Source organism: Sphaerodactylus townsendi, linkage group LG04 (assembly GCF_021028975.2).
Source record: "Sphaerodactylus townsendi isolate TG3544 linkage group LG04, MPM_Stown_v2.3, whole genome shotgun sequence".
Lineage (NCBI taxonomy): Eukaryota > Metazoa > Chordata > Lepidosauria > Squamata > Sphaerodactylidae > Sphaerodactylus > Sphaerodactylus townsendi.
In genome coordinates, this window is record NC_059428.1 from 45,910,647 (window position 1) to 45,920,100 (window position 9,454).

The 9,454-nt window shown below is 41.1% G+C and overlaps 1 long non-coding RNA gene across 1 annotated transcript; it reads right to left on the reverse strand.

Annotated features, from left to right (window-relative positions):
• Positions 1-794: 794 nt before the first annotated feature.
• Positions 795-7,343, reverse strand: LOC125431666. Its single transcript, XR_007244331.1, has 3 exons — positions 7,192-7,343; positions 1,531-1,573; positions 795-906 (listed from the first exon to the last, which is right to left on the reverse strand). It is a non-coding gene; the product is annotated as an uncharacterized LOC125431666 (long non-coding RNA).
• Between the last annotated feature and the right edge of the window lie 2,111 nt (positions 7,344-9,454).

Genomic DNA, 9,454 nt, shown 5'->3' on the forward strand with positions numbered 1-9,454 from the left:
TTGTTGTTGGAACTCTTTACAATTTGAGATTTAGACCTTGCAGAACATGGTAAAGTTCCACAGGGCATTGAAAACCGAAATGTTCTATCAAACATTCAGTTAAGCCAGCCAGGGTTTGACATGAAATCTGGCCCCCTCTCCCCCTCCCTTCTCGTTTCTCCTTTTGCTCTCCTTTCCTTTCCCTTCACTTTTTCTTGTTTTTTCTTGCTCCTCCTTGATATTTCAGGAATTAGGAAAGGGGGGGGGGGAGTTCCCTGGAATACTGCATTTAAATTGAGAGGAGGATCTTGTAGAGGTCCCCTCCAATACTTACTGTTTGGGAAGCTTGACTTTTTTATGTCACCAAGTTGCTGATATGTAAATTACATAGGTTTTAAAACTGGAACGTAATGTAGTTAGATGTTTTATTTTGTATGTTTGTACATTCATGATGATGTTGTTCACTGCACAAAGAACAGTTTTTACCAGGGTAAAACCTGAAATAAATTTGAAATAAAATAAAAGTAAAATGTGTGGAGAGATGCAGACAGCATCTCTCTGCATCCAGCTACTTAGAGAATAGAAAACCTGTCTCTTTACATTCCTATCCAGCATTCAGTTCTCTAAAAAAGTCTCCTTATTTTAGTTTGAAACTATGAACTGGTTCCAAGTATATTTTGTTCTCAGCACACACACATGCCCGGATAAGCTTCACTGTGCACTCTTCTGTAAAGAAAAGGGTATCTCTTACCAGAGAGAAATACCACCACTACTTACACAAATGTTAATAGCCAAAATGCCAACCTTTCTCTCATCATGCTCTTTACTATAAAATGTAGAGATTAATATCATCCTGTCTTAGGGAAACGGGCCATGGTTCAGTGATACTTTGGGTACAGAATGTCCCAGGTTCAACTCTCAGAATCCCTAGTAAAGAAGGATCAGGTATACAGTTGAGATCTTCAAGTGTAAGACAATAATGACCTTAGAGTAGACTAATGATCTGACATAAGGCAGCTTCATGTGTAGGAATTAATATGTTAATATTTGAAATGGTTTCATTACATGGTGATAAGGATTCTCAAGAACATACACACATCAGCATTGCCAGGTGCGTGCAGGAACAGTCATCATACACCATTATATTTTACTTCTATGTAACTGAGCTGTCCCATCGCAGATCAAGGGACAGCATCCTCCTTAACAGAACCACCAACATGCCAAGTCAGCTTTGCTGAGAGCTGCAGAGAAAAAGTGTTCTCTCTTAGGGGATGCTAAATATAGATTAACAATTTTCCTGCAGAGACTTGCTGAAACCAGTAGATTGACTGTCACCCTGCAGAGGTTTGGTGAAACCTGACTACCACAAAGGAACATAACAAAACTCTTTATCTGAGCTGGCTTAGAGGTGGTGGCAATGCAAAAAATGATTGAGATTTTAGCCATTTTGTTTATCATTTTTAGTTTATCACATAGTATACAAGAGAGAGGTTAAAAATAATCTGGCTGCAAGCAAAGATGGAGGAAAAAATGGTTTGTATAATGACTTACTGTCCTTCAATTTTATTCAGTAACTGTTAGTTTCTGTTCAAGGCTGGAAGAATAAAAAGAAATAGTCGACATCAAATATGGTAAAATTGCCCTGCAGACAGTGAAGTTAACAAAAAAACTTAATCTTCTTAGAAGTAATTACATTACCACTGTTTAGAGTTTTAGATTTGTGATTATATTTCAGTTCAAACATGACGCCATGGATGTCCTGTGTATACAAAGGTCAGATAATATGTTCATAGGTATCATGAGGGCAGACAGGAGCCCTGGGTGCCACTCCTGTGGGTGAAGTGGGGGGCATATTCAGCTGCCTGCCCCTCCCAGGAGCAAGGAGCTGGAGAAGTATTGTGCTGCCTGCTGCTTCCTCCTCCTGTGCCTCCCCCACACACCAGTCTTCCCTTTGGTGCCTCCCCACCCTGACTCTGCCACCTGCTGGGGTGCCAGATTCTGAGTGGGGGAATTCTCAGGCTCAAGAATTTCCCCACCCAGAACCCACCACCTGGAGTCGCCACCCCAGCATGGTCTCCATGGTTCTTCCTCAGTGAAGAACGGCTTTGGAGGCCATGCTGAGCTGCCGAATTCTGGATAGGGGAATCCTTAGACTCCTGTGGATTTCCCTGCTGAGAGCCCAGCAGCCCAGAATCACTGTCCTAGCAATCACACAGGCTTTAGTAGGGGTAGTGAGGGTTGAGGTAGGGAATGAGCGTGATGTTTCTCCCCTACCTCCTCACCACCACTACCAAAGCTCTCTCTTCCCCCTTTCTTTCTCTTTCCCCTTTTTCTCACTTCCTTCATTCTTCATCCCTTTTTCTCTTTTCCCTTGCTCTCTCTTTCCCTCTTTCTCTGCCTTCCCCTTTTCCTCTCTATCTGCCTTTCTTCTTTCCATTCTTCCCACAGTGTGAATGTGTCTGTCCCTTCCTTCCTTCCTTCCTTCCTTCCTTCCTTCCTTCCTTCCTTCCTTCCTTCCTTCCTTCCTTCCTTCCTTCCTTCCCTCCTTCCTTCCCTCCTTCCTTCCTTCCTTCCTTCCTTCCTTCCTTCCTTCCTTCCTTCCTTCCCTCCTTCCTTCCTTCCTTCCTTCCTTCCTTCCCTCCTCCCTCCCTCCCCCCCTCCCCCCCTCCCTCCTTCCTTCCTCCCCTCCTTCCTTCCCTCCTTCCTTCCCTCCTTCCCTTCCCTCCTTCCCTTCCCTCCTTCCTTCCTTCCTTCCTTCCTTCCCTCCTTCCTTCCTTCCTTCCTTCCTTCCTTCCTTCCTTCCTTCCTTCCTTCCTTCCTTCCTGTTAACACAACTAGGGTTGTTCAGAGCAATTTCAGTGTTTGCCCTGGGTGTCATTTTCTGTAGCTGTGCCCCTGCATATTCTCATAATGGAACCCTCTGACTTCTTGACCTGCAAAACGATGGCAAAGGATTTGTTAATTAAAGAGAACACGTTTTTTAAAGCAGCAACTGGACAGGTCCAAAGTGTTACCAGACTGAGTAATGGTGAGTTGGGGGGAAACAGGCTTTTAAGACAGCAGTGTCTGTACTCATCCTGCCTACCCTTGGTGTGCCTAACAGTACACCCGAGCATCTGGTCTGCTAAGGCATTTGCAATCTCAGATCAAAGAGGATCAAGATTGGTAGCCAAAGATCGACTTCTCCTCCATACCCCTTTTAAAGCTATCCAAGCCCCCTTTAAAGCTATCCAGGTTAGTGGCCATCACCACCTCCTGTGGCAGCATACTCTAAACACTAATCACACATTGAGTGAAGAAATGTTTCCTTTTATTAGTCCCAATTCTTCCCCCCAGCATTTTCAATGTATGCCTCCTGGTTTTAGTATTGTGAGAAAGAGAGAAAAAATTCTGTCTGTCAACATTTTCTACCCCATGCATAATTTTATAGACTTAAATCATATTCCCCCTCAGACATCTCCTCTCCAAACTAAAGAGTCTCAAACGCTGCAGCCTCTCCTCATAAGGAAGGTGCTCCAGTCCCTCAATCATCCTTGTTGCCCTTCTCTGCACTTTTTCAATCTCTTCAATAACCTTTTTGAGATGTGGCGACCAGAACAGAACACTGTTCTCCAAGTGCGGTCGCACCACTGCTTTATATAAGGGCATGACAATCTTTGCAGTTTTATTATCAATTCCTTTCCTAATTATCCCCAGCATAGAGTTTGCCTTTTTCACAGCTGCCATGCATTGAGTTGACATTCCCATGGAACTATCAACTAAGACGCCCAAAACCCTTTCTTGGGCCCTTTCCGCATGGGCCCAATACAGCGCCCTGGGGATGGCAAAAACACCGTCCCCAGGGAGCTGTTCGCAAGTACAGCTGCTTCAAGAGCTGCGCCGCACTTGCATGCCTCCCCACAGCGGCATGAAGTCGCCATTTCTTCCCACCTCTCGCCCCTCGAAATGAGGTTTTGGGAAAACGGCGGCTTCCAGCTGCTACCGTGCGAACAGCAGCGGCTGGAAGGCACCATCCCTCCTCCCTTTGCCCGATCGACCTACCTTCTCTGCGACCATCCGGCGCATCGCCAAGGCCTGGGGACATGCCCCCCCCCTGCCCTGCGACTCTGGAGCGGTCGCGCAGGGCAGGTGGGGCGTGTCCCCTGGCCTCGGCAATGCGCCGGACAGTCACAGGGAAGGTAGGTCGATCGGACGACGGCGCTCCGTGGCGCCGTCTTCCCGTTCGTTACTGGGACCGTTCATGCGAACCCCCAGCGTGGCTGTGCGGAAATGGCCTTGCTCTGTGACTGATAGCCCTGATCCCTGAACCATGTATGTGAATTTTGGTTTTTTGCCCCTATGTGCATCACTTTACATTTTGCTACATTGAACTGCATTTGCCATTTCTTAGCCCACTCACCTAATTTAGAAAGGTCTGCTTGGAGCTCTTCGCAATCCTTTACGGTTCTCACCATCCTACCTAATTTGGTATCATCCGCAAACTTGGCCACCATGCTACCCACCCCTACTTCCAGGTCATTTATGGGTAACAAGGTTTGTTCAATGTCTTCTGCATGTGCAATAAGATTTTGCTGAATACCTGGCTATGTTAGATAGAGAGTACCAGTTTGTAAAATATTCTATATTTCAAAATATCTTTATAAATATATAGATTCTGCTTTTATCTATACATTAATCTTTAGTAGTACCTGAAACTACTGTACCTATAAAATCTCCAGATTTATATGAGTGACAGTTTTTAAAAATGCAATATAAATGTGCTTTCCAGACACATATAAAAGAAATTACAATGTTTTCATTGACCGACTAAGTGTAAAAACCATTTATGTGATTATCTTGCAAGGAGTGTCAAATTTCATTTTCTAGTTGGGCTAACATATCAAATGTATTTGCCAGAGTGTATTGGCAAATGGAAATCACATGTAAGTGGATATCTCCGTTTAAATTCAGAATCACTTTGTTGTAATTATAGCTGATTTATCAATTTACTTAAAGGAAGTCTCCAGTACACTTTAGTACAGTATGGATGTTTTCATCTTATAACACAAAAATATGCCCTGAACAACAGTATTTCCAGGATGGGCAGAATCCCACCCCACGCTAAACTCTCAGAGCATTTAACATGCCAGCAATGAACCATCTGTTATGTTTCCAAAGAGATTATCAAAGTAATGAGTTTTTGAAATCAGGTAGAAAAATTATTTCATATAGACTGTTTGGTCAATATACTTTCAAAACTGCAAGGATTGTCAGAATAAGCATTTTCCAATCATTTAAGGAACAACAATTTTATGAATGGCACCCAATTGCAGCCTATATCACTTGGAAGCAGCATTATTACAATCCTATCAGTGAGAGGACTGCAGAAGCAGAATGGCAAAAGTACCTTCTATTGGGTTGGATCCAGCCAGCTTATTCAGTCCATCTTGCTCAGTTACCCTCCTTACTATAATCCTGATGTTACATGGCTTTTGTCGATGCACGCCCCATGATCCCCAGCATTTGAATAAAGGGGACCCTGCTCTCCCTTTTTCACAAGTGGAAAAGCTAATTAGATTCAAAATATTATGTGCTTTTGTGCTGGTAGAATGTCTCCTATAATCAGTAGTTGGGGAAAAATTGATGATCAGAAAATTAGCTGAAGAAAACATGATTTATTGCACATACCTCAAATTAGCTAGATGTTAGCTCCTGAACACTTGCACAAATGTGTGGGAGCTAACATAAAAATTGCTCTAGTCATTTGACTTGCATGTGCTGCATGAAATTGCCCCTCATTGAAGATCAGTGACACAATATATGTCTTATGGGTATTCTGGCATTCCATCACTTCAAACACTGGATTTTCTATCTAGTGAGGTTATAGTACAATCAGAAAAAAAATACAGATTTTATTCCTAATAAACTGAAGCATTACTGCGGGTTTACAAGCACAATGATGAATTTAGAAGCTAAACTCCAGTTATGGTGTTCTGCTCTGCTATGAGTACATAATTCTTTCCGCTGGCTAAAGACTGTCAATAGACTGCTTCATAAAATAATGAATGTTTGCAGTAATAATTTCATGGGTTGGCTGCAAGTTAATAGCTTTTATTCCTGTTGTAAGTTTCTCAGAGGTAGGCCAGTAAACAGCTTCTTCGATGTAAAATATGTTCAATTAATAGCACTACTTAGTATCGGATTGGATGTTTAGTATAATTGTGGGCACCAAATGCTACGAGGGGTGCTATACATTTGTATTCTACAATATATTTGAATTTCACTTTTCAGACACTATCGTAACAAAGGAGAAATGCTGTTGTGTTTAACCTTGTCTATCCATTTAAATAGTGTTTTATAAAGAGTTTTGGATTGCACACAAGAGCTATCCCTCCCTTTTTCCTTCCACACACACACACATTTTTTAAAAAAAATACGACAAGACAAGATTTCCAAGCAGGCTACATGAATAGTCATTAGAATGATACAGTTCAAACTCATTAGTTGCCGTTGGTAGAGGAACGAAACACAGTGTTGGAAGATAAGAGACCACATTTACAGAGGGCAGGTACAAGATGGCAGCTCAAGGCAATCTGTAATCAGGTCCCAAGTGGAAATTTGAAACCCAAGTCCATGTCTGAATCACTAGGACAATGCCAGAATTATTGTTAAAAGTTTTTTTTTTGCTAAGCAACATTTCATTTTGCAAATTTTCTTTCTCAGTATATCTTTTCTGTAGTGTACACATGTGAGCATGTGGGAGAAATAAATGGTGCCAAAAGGCGTCAGATTCAAAGTTCTGCAAATGAATCATCCATTTACACTCACAAATTCAGGTACTCACACTACCCACCATGTCCTTGAATCTTGACTGAAAGGGGCTGTTTTCAAAGGAGGTGGTGAAATCTATTTTCCATTTTTATTCCATTTTTAGCATTGCTAATGAAATTGCCAGAAAGTCTCTTGAAATATATTTATTTAATTAATTAGTATTTGTGTTCTTCACTTGCCATCCAGTGAGTTTAGAATTACTGACATGGCTACAAATAATTAATTGAAATGAACAACATATCCTTTGAAAGTACGACAGTATGTTATTGAACAAAAATTACCTCATGCTTATGTAACCTTGTTAATAAAAGTTAAACCAAAAGAACTTGTCACAGTTTTGATAGGGAGAAACAAGGGAAACAAATTTATATGGTCAAATAGATAAAAGGCATCAACACATACAGCTTGGATCTTATCTTTTGTTTTCTGTTCGTAGAAGGCACCCATGTAAGAAGGGAGGGGCAATTTTCACCCACTTCAGTCTTTCCATGGTAGATGTTCATTAAATCTTCCCACACTGTTCTCAGGGGTCCAATGGGAATGGATTTGAAGGGCAAAGCAGGCTGCAGTGGAAAAGGGGATGGAACAGTTCTGTTTATACTGTATAGCTCCATGTTTGCTAGAAGAGGTTTTAACCATAAGTGTGCAGGCAGCATCCCACTGAAATCAGTGGCAACATTCACCTTAACCTTAATGTTACTATTGTTCCTATGTGGTATATTGTGCTTGCAAATGTGATTTCTAAACACAGATGACCTCCATGGTGCTGCAGTATTGCAAACTGACATTCTTTTTTTGTGGAAAAAAATCAGACTGAAATTGAGATCTATAGTCCCAAAGGCTTTTTCCTCTTTTTTCTTGCAAATTCATACATTGTATGTACAAAGTACAATGAGGAATTTTAAAAAATTAAGTAAAAATGCATATTTACCGTGAGGCTTATCTTGAATGATCATAGTTGCATGATAGTTTTATTCCAGTGTGACATATTGAGGGTAATGTTATTTCTCCCCAGCCTACTCCTTGCTATATTTATGGGATGCTATATTAGTTTTACATTCAGAGAGCAACCTGTGGTTAAGAAAATACTTTGGTGCCTTGATGCAGCAATTCCTCGCAGGAATAGGAACTTAAATGCATATTCTGTTCCCTTGTCCAGAAAGAGTTTTGAATTTTCTTCAGTGGATGGGACAGCTCTGCATGTGCAAGCAGATCTGTGGACCTGTTTCAGCCATTATAAGCATTATGCAGACATTCAGTGGATACATAGAAGAGGCACATGTAATGGCAGTGGTGGGATCCAAAAATTTTAGTAACAGGTTCCCATGGTGGTAGGATTTAAACAATGGCGTAGTGCCAATGGGGCTGGGCGAGGCATGACGGGGGTGTGGTCAGGCATTCCGGGGGTGGGGCATTAATAATTTCTCTGTTGCTGTAAAAAACTCTTACTGTAAAAAAAAAGTTCCTAATTTCCAACTGGTATCTTTCTGTCCATAATTTAAACTCATTATAGCAAGTCCTATCGTCTACTGCCAACAGAAAAAACTACTTCTCCTCTAATTGACTGCCTGTCAAATACTTAATACTTTCAAATACTTAATTTTGTTTCTAGAAATCAAAAGAAGGATACTTTCCTTAAACAAGGAACTTTACCATATTTCTAAAACATGTTTTTAAAACAGCCCAACAGGGAGAATTATCCCGTTTTCTACCTTCGCTAACCAGCCACATAGGAAACAACAGGACTTTATGATTTTTGGACCTAGGAAAAGCAGACTCAATTAATAACCGCCTCTCGGCACACACAAATAATTAGTAACCCACTCTCAGGAACTGGTGAGAACCTGCTGGATCCCACCTCTGGTAATGGCACCTACTGTCTCCACTCCCTCCCGTATGCCAGGTACATACATCAGCAACAAGATCAGTCCCCATTCTCACATAAAAAGACAGGGAACAGTCTACAGAAGACTAAAGCAAGAAATAACATGTTCATTCCAGAGCTTCATGTACGCTCTGGAGTGCATACGGAGCTCTGTGACTGAGGCCATATCAACATATCTTATAATTGAGGGAAGATGTGGAATGTTTATTTTTTTAACTCCTAAGTTTAAATTTGTGTTTTTGAAGCTTTGTGCATTATCTTGGAGCTAGTATTGATTGACAGGCAGGATATAAATTCTCTTAAGAAATAAACACATCACCCTAAGCCCCAACAAACCAATGTAAAGTGAACTACAGTAAACATGATATCTCAGTCAAAAATTATTTAAAACTTGATATCCCACCTTTCAGGGCAAACTCTCCAAGTAGGTTGAACTTTGCACTATTGATTATGAGATGGATTTAAAACATATTCAGGTTAATGAACCTCTTACTTTTAGTGACAGGACACCAGAAAATGACGCAGTAGATAATCTTGGCAAAATTATCTGTTGCTGACAAGAACAAGAAAAAAATCTTTCAAGGGAAAAATAATCGTCCATTATATTCCAGATCATCATTTAACAGCAGTATGGGGAGAATCCCCCCCCCCCCACTTTTCATACTACATACAATTCTTGGGAGTACCTATAATGAGTTATTACAAGGTCCAAAATTAACTATAGCATACACACTTAACAAACCAGGGTTTGGGGTTTTTGGCAGTTTAATCTCAAATCCA